The following is a 20520-nucleotide window of genomic DNA, read 5'->3' as shown; positions in this document are numbered from 1 at the left end:
GCAGACGGCTTTAATTACTCGCAATCGCGATCGCCTCCAGGCCAGACTTTGGCTCGATTTGGGCCTCCCCTTGGCGTGATAAAGTCGAGCCATTTCGCATATCGGCCGAAAAGTCTGCCACCTTATCAGAGATGCAGCCCCCAGGTATCTCTCTGGAGGATCTGTTGCGGCGGGTCGGGAACGCGCCGCGGGCCAACGGCTTTTCGGTGGAAATCGCGGCTTACTCGACAAACGGCACGTCCTGGAGAGAAACGTTCCCTACGAAAGTTGCGGGGCATACTACGTGGAGTGACTTTCGTTCGAGCCATTTTTCCATACCGCGAATCGCCAAAGCGGAAAACTGCATTTTCCACGTCGGAAGCTGGAGATGCGGCGCCGACTGATGAGCAAAAAGTACACCGCTTGGTCAATTCTATCGGACTTCTCGCTCGATTTCACTCAATTTGCTTTCGGTCTCGATTCGGCGCTGTGCGATAAAGTCGAGTATTTCGCGTATCGGCCAAAAAGTCGGGTGTCTAATCAGAGAAGCAGAAGCCGACGACATTTTATAAGAAGTCCGTTGCGGTAGGTTGGAACTAATGCCTTCTAGATCGGAATTGCGATTTATCTCGAAAACTGGGCACTTTCGAGGAAAATTTCTCCTAAAAAATATCTTTACAATTCCGTAAGGAGAAAAATTCGCTGCAAGTATTTTTTCATGTCGTGACTCGTTATGGTGGAAAACTGCTTTTCCCGCGCGGAATCCTGCAGGAGGTGCAGCGGCAGTTGAATGAGCAAAAAGTGCATCAGCCGAGGTAAACCGACGAACGTCTCGCTCGATTTCCCTCGATTTGCTCAGTCTCGGTTCGGTGAGATGCAATGAAGTCGACTATTCCGCGAATCAGCCAAAAAGTCGAATTTTTAATCGGGGAAGTCGCGAAGTAAATTGCGGTACTCCGAGTCGGGACGAGTGAGGTACTCGCCCAAAAACGCTACTTTTTGACGAAACGGTGCATCTCCGAGAGAGATGTCTCCAGTAAAATTTATTCAGCATTCCATGAGGAACGACTTTTATTCGGGGCATTTTTCCATGTCACGAGTCGTTAAAACGTAAAACCATCTTTGTGTCGACAACGGTAGAAGACGCGACTCGACCGTAGATGAGCAAAACCTCTATAGGTTTGGTAAACTCACTCGAACAAGAGATGCTCGTCTCGCTCGATTTGCCTCAATTTACCGCAGCTCGGCTAAGCTCCACTTTTGCTCGTCTCGGCCGCAATTCGAGTATTCCTCGCGTCGACCAAGAAAGTCGAAGACTCGATCGAGAAAAGGCTGACTAAAATTGCCCATTGAGGCAAATCACGGCCAAAGTATCCTTTTTTCAAATTCACTGTTTTCCCAGAAATTCGAATTTTCCTCCCGGGAAGCGTCCATGATTTCGAGAAAAGGGTGGCGCGGCTAATCTTGCGGCCACGTGGGTGATCTTCATCCCGGTTGGATTATTTCCTCGTTTCATTCCCTTCTTTGTATGGACCCTATGGGACCCTATGAGGCCTTACAGGGCCCCGGCATTGTGGAGCTAAATTGTTTATTCACATCTCGACCATTTCGGGGCCGCCAAGGCACTCCTTTCTCGAAATTGTCTTATTAACTCCCGCTTTCTCGCAAAGGGTCCCTGGATCCAGCTTCCATCCCGAGGGACAGGGCCCGATCCCAGTCCCCCGCTGTTCCGGGCTCATCTTAGCTTTCCGCTACCGGGTCATCTCGCGATATCCCCTCTGATAACGCTTTCGATTATCCCCCAGACCCCATCCCTCCCCCCGCCCTGGGTACATATTTATAAGGACGCCCCCTGGACTCTTCATTTTGATTTTCCCCATAAAGCAAACAAATCTCAAGTTATTTGCTATTTGCTCGATGATCGAAAACGTTCCATTCCGGTCGGAATCAAGCGGTCCCCAGAGGAGCCGACCCACTTTCCACGGAAAACCCACAGTTTCCGCGATAACGAACGGAACTAGAGAAAAATCTCGCGCGTAAAAGTCGTAGAGTGGCAGTCGCATCTCCTGCACGAGTTTTGTTTAACCCTTCTTCCACTGGGACGAACCGTTTCGGTGATAATTTCCGGAAAATCAGAGAATCAACCCTGTCGCGCTGTCCTAGAGTCTCCGAAACTTTCCCACGAGATGGTCGACACCCGAATCCCTCCTGCGCAATAAAGAGCCTCGAATAAATCACTCGACCCCACCAGGATCGATTCATCGAACGGAGATTCCCACGTTATGTGCCGTAAAAATCGCTTGAGCTCGAAGAAAAAAATTATCGATGTTTTCGGATGATCAAATCTAGGCGCGTCATGCAGGACACGTTCCACTCGCCGCGGCAGGATCAGAGGTTCCTTCTTGGCCAAGGCGAGGCTCCGATATAAATTCTAAACGCGAGAGAAAAGAAATCCATGAAGAGACCCCGACGCGAATATAATGGGCAATTCGGTAGCAATTTGGAGTTTGGCGAAGGGAACGGAAGCCGCGCGGTGGACCACCGGCTCGGAGTTCTCGCCCCCTGGCTCTCTGCCTTACGTAGCCCCTCAAAGTGCGTACACGACCGTGTCCCCTCGGGACATGTACAACCGCGGAGGAGCCAGTTGCAGATCTGCTCAAAATCTGCCAGAAATTAGCTGATCTCGAAACCAGAGATACCCGTGGGTGTCGAGGTAGAGCCCAGGAATCCCGCCATCGCATTCCGGAGCGCGGAATTTAATCGATATTTTAGAAACTTTAATTCCCGGGATTTTCAGGACAGAGTCTCGCGCCAAGTGCACGTTTCGAGTAGGGAGAAAAATTGTCATTGTAAGGAAAAAATGATCGGTATGGTATTCGGGCATCGAAATTCCACCCCGCGTCGGACACTAAACCACTACACGTCGGAAAGACCCACACTCGCGTGGGGCATAAAACCGGGCGCGAGATTCGGACCTTAGGACTTGTTTAGACTTCGCGGTGGTCGAGACCCCCTCCTTGCCCTCTACCTCCCCGGTGGCCATAGGTGTGGTCGCCCTACCCAAAAGTCCCCGGCTCATTTATAACGCTCACCTGGCGGACACAAAGAACCTTCTTTCATCCCGAAGCTTTAATGTCCTTCCCCCCGAGCGTTAAGGTCTCCTTTACGCGGTCTTTTGTCTTACAGCGCGTGCCCATGGATCCATACGAGGGAACTCCTGAATTTATTCGAGACGGGGAACCTCCATTATGCTTAACGTGCCCCTCCCCCTGATCCAGGAAAGTCGAACGCGGGCAGGACCCTCCGACGTCGGGGAAGCGGTTTTCCCGGTCAAGGACGAGGGACGGAGAAAAATGTTTCGGCCAAAAATTGTGCAGCATTCAATTCTGCGGGTTTTCCGTTCGAGGCGTTTTCCGCTAAGAAGGATTTTACGAGAGAGAAAATGCGCGACTTACCCCGGCACCTCCAAGGACCAAGGAATTTAAACAATCTACACGAGCCAAATAAAACATTCTCTGAATTAAAAATATATTTCTTTGGTTCGATGAATTTTTTCCTCGGGGTAGAGGTGGAAAAATCGTCGCTTGTAAAAATTGAAAAAAAAATTGCAAATAATTGAATCGTGAAATTATTTCACTAAAGGATTATGCGTTGACAAAGGCATTCTAAATACCCGTGGCACGTGTCCTGGTTTCACCTGGATCTCGAGTGTGCACCCGTTTAAAAATCAAAGGACACGAAATCGCGGTTTGTTAAGAAACGTGGTTGCCGGGACAATGCAAGACCTCCTGGCACGATAAAAAGGAACTGAATGCGCCGGAAACTGGCGGGAACTTCTATTCTGGAGGCTGTCACTTGGGCTTGTCAAGAGTCGGGAAGAGAATTTGCATGCGGACAATTTAAGGTCCTCGAGCGAGGCCCTGGAATCGACCTCCTAATTCAGCGAACGGTACTAACAATAAGTCCGGCGAAATTTATGCCGACTTATCGCACTTTGGGCCAAATTTATGGCAATCCAACCGAGAGGGTCGCGAAAACGCGATCCGTCTCCAAGATTCCGTGATCGGTATCTTCTGGCAACCCCTTTGGTCTCGACGGATGGAAAATCGCAATTACTCGGGGCAGGTAGGATATGCAATCGCGCCGCTGCCAGACATTAAAGTCCCCAGAATTCAGAGGAATCTAACCAAGTGGGTCACTGGTGTGCCATCCATCTCCATAATTCCCCGATGCATATCTGGAGATTTGTTCCCTGCAAATCCTTTAACCCTTCCCTTCCCAACAATTCCGCACAGCTCCTTAGAGTGCCATCGAGCATTCCCCCAATTATGCATAGCCCGCAATCTCGAGCTCGTAAAATTAATTTTTCCGGCTCGTCGCTACACGACTCGGATAAATTTCTCGAACAAAAGTTGTTCCACGTATCGTGCTCAACAATTCTTATAGGAAACATTTCTCGATAGCAAGCACCGTTTAGACTGGATTTCGCATTTTCCGAATCACCCGGCGGAGACACCGGGAGCTCGGTGTTTCCCGATATCAAAGTTTTAAATATTTATGGCGGCTTAAACGAGCGAGGTGCTCAGGTGCGAGATATCCATCTCCATAATTCAGCGGTGGATATCTCGGGATTCCTTCACAACGTATACTTTAGCACTGACCTATATACCCCCGCAGGTGATTCAGTGCGAAGCTTTGGGATACTCGAGCGACTCCTTCGAGAGGCCGCCTGATTTCCCGCCCGATACCAAGGATACTCGACCTACGTCCAGTCGAACATCCTCCGATTTTCTTTCTCTCTTTCTCCATCGACTCCACGAAGGGATACACTCAGCTGATACGGAAAATCCCGAGTCCGCGTTCTCCCGATTTTTCTTCCAATTTTTTTTCCACTACTTAATCCCATCCCACGCCACCTCTTTCCTTCGACTTTCCAGAGTGTACCCTGCGTGATACCGAAAAACACGTCAGGAAGGAGTTGTCCTTTGCAACACTGTGAACAAGTTTTACAGAGGGCACTTTTTCGTCAAATGCTCGGTTTACTCGGAAAACTGCACTTTTCCGCGGAACCGTAAGGGAGGCCGGACGGTATTCCGTAAACCGGCGATTCCAAAAAATAGGGCCCCCGAGAGCTGCTCAGCTGCAATCTCCTCCGTAATTTCGAGGTGGATTTCTGCAGGTGCATCCTTTTGCAACGACCTAACCGTGAATGTAGCAAAAAATCAGGCCTTACAATTTAAAATACCAAGGCAACTTCTTTTGCCCCAGTCAAGGCACTGAATAACTGAACCAATAATTCAAACCTCGCAAAATGGAAGCACCTGAAGATGGGGCCCCGGGGGGTCACCCAGGTGCGATCCGTCTCAGTAATCCCGAGGTGGATATCTCGGAATTCGCTCCCAGCGAATCCTTTAGCACTGACCTACCCTTATAGGTGATCCAGGCCGAGGCTTTGGGATACTTCGAGCGACTCCTTCCCCGATCGGGCTTGATTTCCTCTCCGATACGGGGAATACGTGACCATATCGTGTCGCACTAAACCGAATCGAGCTCCTCTGGGTGGAATCGGTCCAAAATCGATCCTTAGAGGTGGAGAGAGAGAGAGAGACAGAGAGCCCAGCGACGCTTCGACCTGCAGAGATACGTGCAGAAACGCTTCCGGGCGAAGGTCCTGAATTTCTGCGTCAACGGTACGTGCAGTAGAAAAATTCCTCTTACAAAAATCATATCCAAGAGCACTCGGAAGAATTTTTGTAAAAGGACTATTCTCACCCGTGGCTCGGATTCAGCACGAAGAGCCGGACTGGTTCGGACTAAACGATGGGAGTGGAGTTAACCCGCCCTTCGTCTCCGGAGTAATTCGGCTTCCTCGTCGCAACGATCCCGCGTATGGAAAATTAATTCCCACGAAAGTTACGCGGAATAGGATGGAGAAGAATTTTTATGAAGGTGGTTTTCGAGTGTAATGCATTGCCACGCCAAAAAACGATCGTATACGCGTGGACCGGCCGCGGCAACCGAGTTCCTAATTAACGCGCCGGGTGAAATTGCATCACCGTGCAATGTGCACTCCCCGATTAATTTCTCGGAGTTGCAGGGCGCGTGCCCGAGGAGTAAGTTCGCGCAATGTACCCCGATTAGGCACCGAGACCACAAAGAAGTCCAGAACGTAATAAATCGACCGGACGGGTCGGTTTCTCAGGGAGTGTATTCCCGCGAGTCTCTCTCTCCGCCTCTCCTCGGGGAATCGCGATTTTCGGGGTCAAATTGAGTTCGCCAGGAAAACTCCTTCCTACGAAAGTTACGTGTAATAATATCCCCTGCAACTTTCATTCTAGCCATTTTTCCGTATCGCGTGGGGATTCGCCGGAAAGCGGCGTCCGAGGCCCGGGTTCGTCGCGGATTGACTGCAGTCCATTCCGCGATAAATTGGCTTAATAAATTCACTGGATTTCTTCGGCCAAGGAATTCACCATCCGAGAGGCGCAGGTCTTCGTCTCCGTCCCGTTCGGACCGGGACGGACACCTGTGAGCACAAATTACAGGTGGCTCGTACGGGTTCAACGTCCATACGGTCAATACAGTGGTACTCTCATTATCCGCACGCCAGGAGCCAAAGACCGCCGTGAACGTGCACGCACGCCTGTTCGCGGCCTGCGATCAATTATTACAACAATACCCCAACTGCGACTAAACTACATGCCCATCCATATATACATTATTATTATTATTATTATTATTCCTAAAAATTTGGAAAAATTTGGAAAATGCCCAGCTATCCCTCCTGGCAAAAGGATTTTCGCAGGTGAGGCTCGCATTCGCCTGCTGCCGAGGCTAGGGGCCCACCTGCCGGCGCATGCGCGCGCCTTACGTCACGGAGTCCAGGTGTCGGGGCCCTAGGGCCCCCTCGTTAACTTATTAATTGCACCCGTGGGCGGAATCGATTTTCGGTCCGACGAGGGGAGAGAAAAAAAGTTACCCCGCGAAACGGGAGAAAAAACGGGCCTCGCGCCATTTCCACCCCCGACTGAGCCCCTCGAGAGAAAACGAGAAAGGGAACGTGCTTCCGGGTGGAACCGTTGAAACTTGGATGATACCCCGGAAAACAGCTGTCGATATCCACCCCCGGCGAAATTGATTTTTTTTCCCCGGGAGCTGGGAAGATTCCCTTAACGACCCTAAATTTTAATTACAGGGCCTAAAATATCGGAATCGAGCGAGGGCCAGATGGAATTAAAAAGTGGAAACTCTTCCACGCAGATGTACATATTCTGCCTTTTGATAATGGAAATTGTTTAAATAACGGAACTGTTCATCGGTCTGAAAAATCGAGTTATGGGTAAAAAAACGCTATAAGCCATAATTCAGCTAATACCGTATTCGTAAAAAAATTGCAGAAAATAAAAGTCCGCCCCTCCGGAATATCGATGGGCCTGCCGAATGTTGGGCCCGACGCAGCCCGTCCGGCGGTCGATTACGGTAATCGGCGTTCCTTTCGGGCGGAATTGTAGGCCCGAGCACGCACGTGCTGAAAGAGAAGGAGAGTGAGGGAGAAGAAAATATGCGAATGAATGGGGGAGGGAGAGAGCGAGGGCCTGCATGCATTCTCCGGCAAGCCCGCCCTCGCTCAAGCCGGCGCAAGTCGGGCCCGAGTACGTAGCGTGTAATCGAGCGGACCGCTCGGGTCCACTCGGGCCCCATCGGGCCCGGCGCGTGCCGCGCGCGCCGCCACCTGTCGGCAGGCCGCGGTAACCGTCGCCGCCATAATCCGACCCCCTTAGGCCGCATCTGCCCCGCGCCCCTTTTCCTAGGGCCCGCGGGGGGCCTCCCCCCTCTCGAGAAAAATTTCCAAATCGCGTTTTCCCCTCGGATTCGGAAGGCCAGGCCGAACCAAGGCTCCTCGGAAAATTCAACGTCGACTCCCGCGTCATCCTATTTTCACCTTAGCGGGTAGATTAAAAAATAGAAAAAGAGATTAAAAAAATATGACCGCGAAATTCAAGGGCATTCAAATATTTATATCGAGGACATCGAGACTCTAGATAGTATGGAAAATAATTCTAATTCTTTAATATTTTGACATCTTGACGGTCTGCATCTACGGCAGACCCTTTCGTAACACTTTAATTTCTTATGGACGGTGGATCTCCAAGAGTTTCCAGGAACGCGCGGAGTCTCGATTGCACTTAAGGTTAAGAGAGTTCGCCTTCCCGGGAATCTCGGACTACGTGCCGCTCGAGATTTTGGATCCGCGGCATCCCTCGACCCCCTGCGAGCTTTCGTAGGAGGAGGAGGAGGAACGGAGAGCGGTCCGAAATAATGCCCGAAATCGCGTCTCACGAGCGGGAGTACCCCCAGCTGTTTCCTGCCTCCCCCTTTTATTGCCCCAAACGACTCCGACAGCGCTTTATGCTCTCCAAGCGGGGGCCGCAAGCGGTCGCGGCCGCCGCACGCGCCCCTGAGAAGAACAAACGACTTCTTCCGCCCGGAAGTCTTCCCAAGAAGGGGAACGATGCACCCCTGATGCCCTCCGAAATACGTCGCATCGATATCGAGGCTCTTATTTTTCGGAACGGGCGTCGCGATTTGGGTCCCAGTAGTCATAGAAACGACGCCCGATACATCTTTCAGTTTCGCCGCGTTGATCGATTTTTTCCTCTCCAAAATCTCATTATACCGAATTCGGTATAATGAGATTTTGGATCCGTACGAGCGGGACCGAGGACTCCAATGAAACCCCGAAAAAAAATAATTCCAATAAAGAGACCGCCGACACAAAGGGCCTCCTGTTCTCCCTTTTCCAATTTTTTTTTTTTTCGATGCGATCCGCGATCGGATCTTTAGCAGGGAGGAAGCGAGCCACGTGGCAAGTCGTGAAATAAGAGACCGGAAGCATCTGGGGAAGCCGCATTGTTCGACCTTCCTCTATGCGTACCGCTGTACACACACGAGTTTGGGGGGGCACGCGTGAAAGGTAAAATTTCATATTTAAGACGCGAGGTACAATGGCCGGAAAAGGGTTGTCGATCACCGGTCGATACAGACCCCTTTCGACCCTTGTCGACCCTTCGAGGATCGAGATATACGATTTTAATTCAACCCGAGGAGATTCGATACATCAAGAGGGCGTAATGGAGGGTGACCGACTCTTTCACGAAGGAAATTCATGGCGATCGTTAATCCTTAATTTAATCATTTTAAGGTAGGATGGATTTTGTTTCTCAGTGGCGCGATCTCACCCCACGAGTGGCGCGGCGCGTCTGACAGCTCGCGCCGCCGGAACCCGAGAAGGCGAGGCACGCGCGCACGCGCGTGCCGTGTTGCCCGCGAGTTGCCTGCACGTCGAAGGGGGCGGCCGGGGAACATCTGTCAGGGGGGGTATCGGGCAGGTTGCCGGCGGGGGTGGCGGTGTCTCGTTACAGAGGGATGGGGAGCGACAGAGAGGGAGCCTTGCGATCGCGGATGGGAAGAGGAGGACGGCGAAATCCCGAGAGCAGGGCCACCTGGCGTCTGCACTCGAAGGGTTGTTGCGGAATACCTCCGAGGTGTCGTCCCTGCCAGGGCGCGTGCGCGCCCCTAGGCCTTCGACCCTGCAGAGGGGTGAAGAAGAGCGGAGGAGGAGTATGTTGGTTTTTGCGGAACGGGGGAAACGGGAAACCCATGGCCTTCGGAGGGGGAAAGGCTAAGAGAGGGGAATCTATTTACAAATGCTGCTTTTTTGTTAGGTTCTACCCTGAGGAAAAAATATCGAATCAATGAAATATTTCATTGAATAGTACCGAAGGAATATTTTGTTAATTTAAAAAAATATTGCATTAATTCAAAAACTGATTATATTCAGAAGTCGATTTTTGCGATCTATCGTCCCTCTCTCCAGGAAGTGCCGTGGAGATGTCATCTCGACAGGCAGTAAAAAACGGGAACGAGCACGCGTGCTGCCGCATAAAACCCTCGGCCCTTATACGGTGCAAAAATTGCGATAAGAGAAAGATTACAGGTGGAGAACGTGAATTTTCCTTTCACGACATATCGCCGTTACGAAGCTGCGGAAGCGTCGTTGTCGAGAGCTGTAAAGTGCTCTCGACGAGATCTGGCATTTTTGCGATAAAGAAAAAAAGGGAGCGAAATTTTCTTCTCCCGACCGGTCGTCAATTTGGAACTGTAAACTCGTTGCCTTTTGGCTCGAAAGTACAGAAATTGGCAGTCTATAATCCTTCGGACCTGGAAAGTATCTCGGCGTCGCCACGGTGGACGAAAATATGGGCCCTTGAACAGGGGTAAATTGCGGGATACATTGCGAAAATCAATTTCCGCGAGACTCGGCGGCTCTTTGAACGTTTCAACTCGAAAACGTCCCGCTGGGACTCCACTCGGGGAGCAAAATACAGAGACCTGGGAAAAGCGCAATATTCGCACGCTTATGCCCACGGTGAAGCAATTTGCAAAACCTGAAAAACCGAAAAATCGATTTCCGCGACGCTGAGGCCCTTTGAGCTCGGAAATGCCGCCTTTTCCGGCGATCCTATGTGCTAGGAAAAATGCAAAATTTGCAATTTGCAAAAAAAAAGTAACGAAAGGTAAAAAAAAACACTCGCAAAAATCGATTCTCGCATATCCGGACTCCTTTGAACTCGGGAATGTAAATGTGGGACGCCTCTTCCCTGCCAAAATGCAGGAAAAGTGCAAAACTCGCAACTTTTGACGTGTTAAATAATTTGCGATAAACAATTGAACATACACGCGAGGGTAAATTTCTGCACCCGTATTCGATCAAAATCTACATTGTCCAGAAATTCGATCGGATTCGAAATTGGAAGCGCACGCACTCCACCCGCAACCCTCGTGTGTCCCAAAGATGCGGCTTCGCATTTGCATCCTGCGATCCAGCACAAAAGCCCTGGAAAAGTCCCGCAGATGCGAGCCCCGTCTTTTGTGTCACGGTCACACCTCACCCCTTCCGTGAAACCAACCCCTACGCGAGTTACCCTTTCATGGACTTCTTCCTCTCCATTCGCGAGGACATAACCATGTTATCGTACAAAATGGGGAAATAAAGGGCAGTGGAAAGAAGACGAAGAATAAAAATACTGAAACAATTTCAAGGTTAATTTCAGGGGGAATTTAAGGGATGAAACGTTTTATCTATGTTCGGAGAAAAGCATCATTAACGAAACCTCTTTGACGCCGCTTTATTAGCCCATTTTGGTCATTTTTCGCGGATGTGCATAAAAGTGTGCGTAAAATGTATATATACATATATGGATAAACCCTGTGTCAATTCCCTCCCGCCCCGCAGGGGAGTCAAAGGGCTCGACCGATCGAAATCCGAAACTCGATTCCGGGCCCTATCAAAGGGGCCCGGCAGCTGTTCCTTCCTCGCCACAAAAGGGACTTTCCGGGAGAACCTTCTGCCGATTTCCGAAACGCCGATCTCCCTCTCGCGAGCAAAGTGGCCCGACAGATGTCGCGCGGGGGTGAGGGCCATTTTCGCCCCCTGGTCCCCGAAAATGGACACCCCCTCGAAAGGTGCTCCCAAAGGGCCCAAACTGCGAGCATAATTGACACGTCACCGCACAATCCACATAAAGCACACATTTTCAAAACTTTGACCTTTCGCCCATCTCGCGGGAAATTTTTGGGACTCATAGGGACGGGCCCAAAAAATCAAGCGAAGGATGATCGCCCCAAAAAATGAAAAATGAGATCTGAAAAAATCGCGCAAACTCGAGTTCCGAATTTACGGGGGGCAATTTCCATTTTTGCGGGAAGAAAAATAAAATGAAAGCAAAATAAGATATTTACGGCGTCACCTGACTCCCTTTTTTTTTGCGGGCCCAGAAGGCGAGGGGCTCCGAAATTAATCGTCAAAAAATAAGGGCCCCGAGTCCCGAAGTGCAGATGTTCGCAAACCGCCACCCACCCCGGAAAAATCCACCAGCAATTTCGGGAACCCGTAATCCGAGGGTCCGAGTCCCGAGCACGTCCGGAATTGGCGGGGCCCATAGGGCCAAGTTTCCCACCTGACCCCCCTCAAGGGGCCCGGTCAGGTGTCCAGGGGCCCGATTCGCGACCTCGGTCCTCGCGTCGGGACCCGTTCGCCTTAAAAACGAAAATCCAGGGTCCGGCGGGCGATTTTCGCCCGTAATGGCTAATTCGTGATTCGGAATAAGTTAAACTGATTTCGGGCCCGACGACTGACAATAGCCGCCGGGACACAATGCAGTGCCAGGGACGAGGTCTCTCTTTCTATCCCCAGCTGGGCTCAAGAATCGGACCCTATTCCTCCCTCTCTCTCTCTCTCTTCCTCCGCTTCCCTGTTTCCCTCGACCTGCGATCCCAGATGGCCAAGATTTCGGATTGCACCTTGTAGAGTAGATCCCAAAATGCGGAAGGTAGGGCCCCTATTTCTCTCACGAGTAATTGAACGATGACTTTCTCCGAAACTCGAGATTTTTCACATTTTAGGTATCCAGATATCTTAGGAGGTATCTCCCAAAATTGAGGAAAAATTGGAAAAAACAGGAAAAATTCCTGCGTCTGCCTTTGCACCTGACACCCCCTCTTTGCCCTCGAAATCCCTCTTCCCCGGAGTCCGACATTCGTTCCCACCTGGGGAGACATCAATATTCAGGGGCACGTCGGGTCTCGAAACGCGGCGTGAAACACCCCGTAGAAAGAAAGACCCCGTGTAAAAGCCACCACCTCCTCCGGGATTGTCTCGGTCGCACGTGTTCGGATGTACAGGTTGCAGCCATTCTGTGATCGATTCGTCCCCCGGAATTCCTCGGGCAGGGCGACCCACGGTAAACCCTAGGGTTTACTATGGGGTTGCCCCCGGGTTTACTGCACCCACCCCGGCATGGTAATGGTCGAGTCAATTTGTATGGGCACGGGGGGTGGCGAGGTACGTGCCACCCTGCCGCAGCTAATAACCACGTAAGGGAGGAAAACGTGCCCGGTCATCCCAATGGCGGCACGACTCCGAAGGGGTGGGCGAAAACTCGAAAAAAAGAATATTCTCCCCCCCTACCCCGGGGGTGAGGTGAGAACCCCATCGAATCCCACCTCCCGTCGACTCCCTGCATCCTGCACCCCCAAAGTGCACCGGACGTCTAAAGTGCAAAAATGGAAGAAAATAGGGCGAGCGACTACCCTTAACATTTTTACGAATTTCTGTTGGTTCTTTCTCGACTTTTTTTCCTTCGCATTTTTCACCATTTTTCGAGGCTTCGAGAAGAAATATTTTCGTTGATTCAAAGTATAGAGTTTTATTTCACTGGAATAATTTAGATGCTTTCGGTCGAATTCCACGAGTTAAGGAAATATTTCTTTGGGACCATTCGGAGAAATATTTCTTTGGTTGGATGAATTTTTTTTGTCTCGGTTTGGTAATCGGCGCAATAATGCCTTCCGCCCACCCCGAGCGGGCGGGAAAAAAGGGGCCTCGTCTCGAGCCTAACGAGAGGCTCCTTTGTCCGACCCGGTTAAGGGCCCGACGGGCCCTGCGACCCTGTAATCGTCGCGATCCGACCGCCCGGCCGGGCGGTAGCGGTGGGCGGGATTCCTATTACGTAACACGGCGCACCGCCGAGGAGAAGCGTCAACCTCTCTTTGTGCGATCCGTCCCGGGGGCGGTGGGCCCAAGAAATCGACCCTGCACGGGGTAGTTCTCGTTTGAAGAAGAAAAAACACCCGGGTAATTTCACGGCTTCCGTCGTATTTTGGAAATTCGAAAATCGTAAATAAAAGGATATTTTCAAGAATTTCAAGAGTTGCCCGCTCGGAAAACGAGGAGTCGGTGGAATAAGTTGGGACCACTCGCGTACCACCCAGAGTCGGTCGGGAGAGGAGGGGCCGAGTGTACGGGAGGTCGGAATCGTCGTTTGATTCGACCGCCGCGGTCGGGTCGGGAACTGGGCCCGAGGCCCAAAAGGACGACGGTGAACGGAGAGGGAGAGTCGTGCGTCGACGCGTTATTTGGTTTACCTTGTGAAATCGGTGTACCTGCACAGGGACCGGTTAGCGGATAATAATGGCCGGCACGAAGGCGGTTATTAGCCGGACAACGGGCGATCCCGGCGAAACGGGCCCTAAGGCCCCACCCTGTAGCGCAACGGCTCCCTTTGACAGCTTTATCGGGAGCGCCGCCGGGTCCGACCCCCCGATAGCCGACTCGCAAAGGGGTTGCGGGGAGAAAAAGTGGCCACTGCCCGCCGGATCCAATGTGGATGTCTAAGGGGTCCGACAAAATACGTGCTCAAAGGTGATTTTATCCAAATCCCTACTTGACGCGTCGAGAGGTTAAGTCAATGTACCCACGTCGTTTCAAAATATGCGCAACAGGTGACATCGAGTGCTCGATGAATATGCAGCCCCCTGTCAAGTGTCTTTCCTGCCCGCAAAGTGGAAATTGATACGCTTTCGTATCGGCTGATAAGTTTAGGTTTCTAGGAGAGTTCGCGAATTTCCTGTCAAATTTCCGCGAGGTAATTCGAGCGTCGCGTAATCCTTGATATGCCCGCCGTGACGGTCTCTCCGGTAGCTCTTTTTTTCTACCCCCCTTTCCGATAATCCAAGCCACCTGTGGATCCTCTCGCAAGGGGTCGATAGCTGACGCGACGATATCAAGCCGTGGGCGATAAGCACCCCCCTTCACCCGCTACCACGATCTACTTAATAAATCGCGCGAAAATATTGAAATCACCGTCCCTGATGCTCGAAAAAGAATAACAAGGTAGAAGTTCCCGATCTTAAAATTTCGACGTCTCGGGGGCGGGCAAAAATGTCGAGGGAAACGAGAAAATTAAGATAAGGAATTATCTAAAGTGCGGAGAGCGTTTCCAGAGATTGCGGGAATTCCTCGAGGGATTCCGGGGCGGGTGTCCCCGACGGGGCCAGAATCTGAAAGATCTTCCAGTTGGGCCCGACAGCCCCCCGCCGAGGTATGCCAATTAGTCAGAGACCGGGCCACCGAAAGTGTCGACTGCCGACCGGGATCCGCCGGTAGTCACAACTTTTTCTTCTCCTCTTTTGAGAACTTCGGTGTCTCCTCCACGGCTGCACCGTTTACCCGGCTAAATATTGATCGCAATAAATTTTTCAAGAGGTAAGAAAAAATTCTCAACCATGTATTTTTGATATTTTCAAGAGCGGGCTAGAAATTTGACCCGATCAGTCAATTAGTCCGAGGGTAGAACGAGGGACGCGTCGAGAGGGTGACGTCAGGACTCGCGGGTGGCGATTGGGCCTACCTGGGCCCGCCGGGTCCAGGGGGAAGACTAATTAAGGGTGACCCACGGCGATAAAACCTCGGAGGGGGCCGAGACGATCGCGGGGCCCAGATAAGGGGCCCGATGTCCCGCCGACGCCAGCGCCAGGGCCCGGCGTCGCCGGCGTCGCTTCTTCCGAGATTAATTAACACTTAAAACGGCACGTGGACGGCCGCTACGACCCGACCCGAAAGCGTGCCCCGTCCGGGGCCTTATTTATTCATAAACGGGTCCCGAAATATCTGCGATCTAAATAGGGACCTAAATATCCGTTACCGTCGATAGCAAAAGGGGACAGGGGCTCGCCTCTTCGAAAGTTCCACCCATGCGAGCGATTCAGCGAGAAAGGCCCAAAACCCGGATTCCTCCCCAGGGTCCCACCTCGGGCCCAGAATTTACGAGTCGTGGCGGCGACAAAGTGCGAGCCTGACTTACGGGTCGATTTCGCGGCGACAACGAGGCGTAAACGAAGGAACAAGGTAAGGGGAGAAAATAGAGACGAGAGAGAGGTAGAAAAAAGCGACGAAAAAGAGCAGAAAATTCTGGGCCCGTGTATGTCAGAGGTCCCGAGTCGGGCCCCTAGCGAGGTATGCGGCTGGGCCCGTCCCCCCTCCTTTATTTAAGGCGGCCGTGTTTTGTTTCGGTTGTCCCCTAATTAGGTGTCATTGGGCCCGTTCCGGGGCGGAGATGCTTAACGAATCGAGCGGGCCCAGATAAGGGCAAGGGACCTTCGAGAACCCTCGGGCCATCGATAAGGCCCATTCCCGGGACCCGACGAGGCCCCGTAGGGCCTCCCGCGCGGGGCCTTATCCGCGGATCGACGCTTGACCGATTCCTGCTGGCTTTCTCTTGTCCTTGGCCACGGATAAGCGCTGATCCGCCCTGATGAAAGCCCCGCTGTACCGGGGAATGCTTTTAGCCGGGCCGCACGACGCTTTTCCCCGAGCGAAATCTCCTGTAGCTCCTCTGGGTTTAGGGCGAAACTCACCCTTTTCCCGCTCCCGGGAACGGGCATCGCTTTTCTATCCGATTTCTGGGGACGTCGAAAAGTGGAACTCGCGCGTGCTCGTTAGCCGAATGTCACGCGCTCATCTCGAAACTCGGTGCCTTTTTAACCAGGACGATGCTGCAAAATCTCAGAAGAGAAAGGAACGAGGGAACCGATGAAATAAATCTGGCATCTCGGGGGACCGACGCGATCCAGGTGAACGCTTAACGGGTGAAACTCGAGGAGATACGAGGAGACTTATCCGCACCTCGCGCATCGAGGTGAAGGGAAAGAGCGAGAGAGAGAGAGAAAGAGAGACGGCTAGAGGGCGCGGCGTGCCTCATCACAGAGCGGTCTCAGGGACATAATTGATATCCTCGGGATCCTCCGGAGGAAATTACCAGGGCGGTGGAGAGAGGGGGGAGTGTCCACGAAAAAGGTTTCGGACCACCCCGGCGAGATCCCCCGACCTCTTCGGGGACCTCTTCGGGGTGACCTCGTCGAACGGGGCCCTCCTGTTTGTCTTGGCGGGCGACCCGGGTCCGCGGGGCACTAATCGCTGTCCGGGCTCGTCCGGGACGTCCCGGGATCCTCCCGAACGTGCCTAGGACGGGCTTGGCGAAGATCTCCGGTCCACGTCTGACGCAGCATCCGGACGAGTGCTCCGGCTTCGCGCTGACGGGGCGGAAGTATTCGCCAAACCGAGAATCCATCTCACGAGAATTTAACGGATTTCGATTAAAAGTGTCGATTTTTATTACAATTAAATACGCGACTTGTCCCTTCGTTACCTCGGATTTTAATTGAATTTATTTCATCAAAAGAGAGAAGCCATCGAACGGAACCAGGAAACGGTTCGGGATCCTCCGCTTTTTAGTATTCCTAGCCTGCAGCTGAACGAAAAAAAAAAAGAAAACCCGACCACTATTTCCAATTCTCCTCGCATTCGGGAATTAATGGCGAATCGAAGCCGCCCCTCTTCTTGTGGACAGCGGTGACGATAAAGAGCAGCGAGTCGTCCATCCCCGGGACGAACCGGCGAAACGTCGACCAGGGGGTGATAAGGATTGATAGCAGTCGACCTGTCACGCGATCGATCGATTCCGGGATTTTTAGACCGGAAAATGGAGGAGGCCGATAGGGATTTTAACGCGATCTAAGGATTATCGGAATCGTTCTTCGAGTTAACCACGGAATTGACCCGTCGGACTCGAAACAGACGAGATCGCATTCGCCGGTCCAGGGTCGACCATCCGCGATATATGGAAATTGTGCGACACGATCGACCCCTTGAAATCGGGTCCTTCCGATGCAACGAATCCTCGAGAGTTGCTCCTTGCGTCTGGAAATCGAGTTTCCGACGAGAAGGCCTGATTCCCTATTCGGGGCTCGACAAAGAGCCGCTCCGCTTCGGATGCGATGACACGGAGATGCAATACGTGTATATAGAGAACGGACGGGGAATATACTGTCTCGTATCGAAAGAGATTCTATAAGATGTTCGCGGAATCAGACCGGGCAGCGGTCTACCGCGCCAAATGTATGTATCGCGGACCTCGGTCGAGTCGATCGAGTAAAAAAAATTTCGATTTTTCGCGACAACGGCGGACATCGTGGAAAACGAAAATCATCGAAATTTCTGCATCGAGCTCGTCGGAGTCCCCGAAGCGACGCATCGTTTAAAGCGTAAAAACGAATTCCAATCGGCCGGTTGACACGAATTCCCGATGCTCACGCGAGCCAGCGAGCAGGCGAGCGATTCACTCGCGATTATCGGATAAGCATCGACATTTGAATAGGAGGGTCTCCGGTCCCGGCATACAATTGATTGGTACAATTGACCCACGAGGACCGGCTCTTCCGGTATACCGATGTGCCTCTCCTCGAGCCCCGGAATCGCATTTTCTCGAAGAAAGGCCAATTTTCGATTCGGGGCACAACAAAGCCGCCTTCCTCGAACATGACGTTATATCGAAATGCGCCTTTAGATGAGCGCCCGCCTCAGCCAAGAACGCGTCGCACGCGGGAAAACTGCAATTTTCGGGATGGCCGAGGCGAAATACGGAAAAGTGTTTCCCGGAAACATTGCTTGGCACGAAACGGGGAACAACTTCTGTCGAGGGAGCTTTTCGATAGGGCGCGCCGTTCTGGCCTAAAATTGAAATTCAACCGGTAGGGGCGCGAATATTCCAACGGAGTGATAACGGTGTCGCTGCGGGTGCACTTTCCAGTTTCCCGCGATAGCGGCGCGAGTTGCGAGAAAGTGTCTCCGACAAGATTTCTTGAAATCGGTGTAAGCGGCAACTCTTGTTTGGGGCATTTTTTGATATCGCCTCCTGCTTATGCGGAAAATTGGATTTTGATGGGCGGGAAGATGGATGCGTTGTCGATGCACCGCCCGCGAACACGGATTTTCCAGGCTTGGGCGAGCCGGCGAAAACGCGCGGTTGAATCGCAACCGATTATCGGATAAGCATCGACATCTGAATAGGAAGGTTGCAGGCTCGTTCGTGTACAATCGATCGGCACAATTGACCCGCAAGGACCGGATTCTTCCGGCGGAACGACTCTGCGAGACGTCCGAGGACGTACTTCCCTCTTCCGATGGCAAAATCGCATTTTCCCTAGGAGAGTTGGACTTTGAATGCGACTCTCGACAAAGCACCAGCTCCCCTCGGTAGTTGGCTCGAAATAAAGCTTTACAAGGCATTCGTGGAACCTGATCCTCCCTGTTCCCCGGGAATCTCGCAAAAACATTCTCTATAGTAGCCCACACGTCTACGACTTGTGTCCACAATTCTTAACCTTAAACCTTTCCTCGCAAAAAAAAACGCCTTCTACAAACATTGTCAAGCCTAAAATAAGGAAGAACTTTCGTCCGAGAGAGTTTTCGAAAGCACTTCTGGTTCGCTCGAAAAATCGACTTTCAATCATCGCGTTCCATTTGCGACCAGGATGGAGCTCCTTATGGGGGTCGGAGGGAGAGGCGATTTTCAATGGGGCCCAACTCGCTCCATTGGACCCAGGAATCGACGGGGACCCCTGGTAACCCGAGGTTGACGAAAACTCGGGTGGAAAGAGGTCAAGGGCCTTAATTCCGGGACCAAAGCTTCTCTGGCTAATCCGCGACGACAGCCGGGGCCCGGCGCGGTTCTCTCCGGCGAATGCGCGGACAAAAGTGTTCATTGCCGGACCAGATCTCGTCCACCCTAAAGAAACCCCGAAGAAAGAGTGCAGGTCAGGGTAAGGGTTAATGCCAAGCGACGTCGAGGAAGGCCCTGTTTGGAAAACGAAGGAATTTCGCCCGGGAAATGGGAGACCTGTCGAGACGTCGTTTTCCTTTCCTCCAGAAGTAAGATCGCACGTCGACTCGCGTTTCTCCAAATATAAAGACGGAACAAAATGAAAAATCACCCGAAAGAGAAGTTACAGGAAGTCTACAAGAATTCAGACCACACCCTTTACCATTTCCATAAAAACCACCCTCTACGAAATGTGTACTATTTAACTGAAATGCTTGGAATAAAAAATTGTAATTCTTCTCACGATCGATCTGGTATCTTTCAGAGCATTGTCAATTTTTCCTGATTTAATTCCCCGTGATTTTGGGTTTTAAAGGAGCTTTTCTGGACGCCTCGACATCGAGGGACGGGATTCCTGCGATTTCCGAGGCCCTGGGTACCCGAAAAGGGAAAGAAACGAAGGCGGCCGACACGTTTGGGCCCAGAAAGGGCCCGCTAAACGGGACCACCTCGTTTGGGCCCATAAATCAAAAGGCGGCCGAGCCCCTTGCCTCGGGCGCGAATACAGGCCAATGTGATCAAATGCGCCCGAATATACGGGGGAGGACGAGGGAATGAAGATGAATACAAACGAATGCCCGAAAGATGTCCCCGAATAGGAGTCGGCGAGGAGACCCCACGAATCGGACGGTAGGTGGTCCGGAGATCCACCTTCGTCACCTTTCCCTTTCGGGGAACCCGAGACGCCCATTAATCACAGGTTGGTCCGAAAACCGACGAATTCGGGCTAGAACGTCATTATTTTGATTTCGACTCGAAATCAAAATAAACGTCGATTTTCGCTTCGAATTTAAGGCCTCGCGTTAAACGCGAACGAGAATTTGGACTCGACTAAAGCAGAGGAAATACCGTTGCGGAAAATACTGGAAAATACTGAAAAATACAGGGGGCGCCTCCTCATAAACTGCGGTCGAGCATCCCGGTGCTTTCCGGTCGGACTTTTCGATCGTCGAATTGGACGCGGTCCAATTTGCCCGCAACC

General features: G+C 51.8%; 1 protein-coding gene across 1 annotated transcript in view; it reads right to left on the bottom strand.

The window, feature by feature from the left end:
* The window catches only part of LOC105695119 (protein rhomboid), a 90686-nt gene that overhangs the window by 68639 nt on the left and 1527 nt on the right, over nucleotides 1-20520 (bottom strand). The gene's annotated exons all lie outside the window — the stretch shown is intronic.

The sequence above is a fragment of the Orussus abietinus genome, unplaced genomic scaffold (assembly GCF_000612105.2).
Source record: "Orussus abietinus isolate OABI.00-Male unplaced genomic scaffold, Oabi_2.0 scaffold59, whole genome shotgun sequence".
Lineage (NCBI taxonomy): Eukaryota > Metazoa > Arthropoda > Insecta > Hymenoptera > Orussidae > Orussus > Orussus abietinus.
The sequence above is the reverse complement of the archived record's forward strand: the minus strand, read 5'-3'. Positions and strand labels throughout refer to the sequence as shown.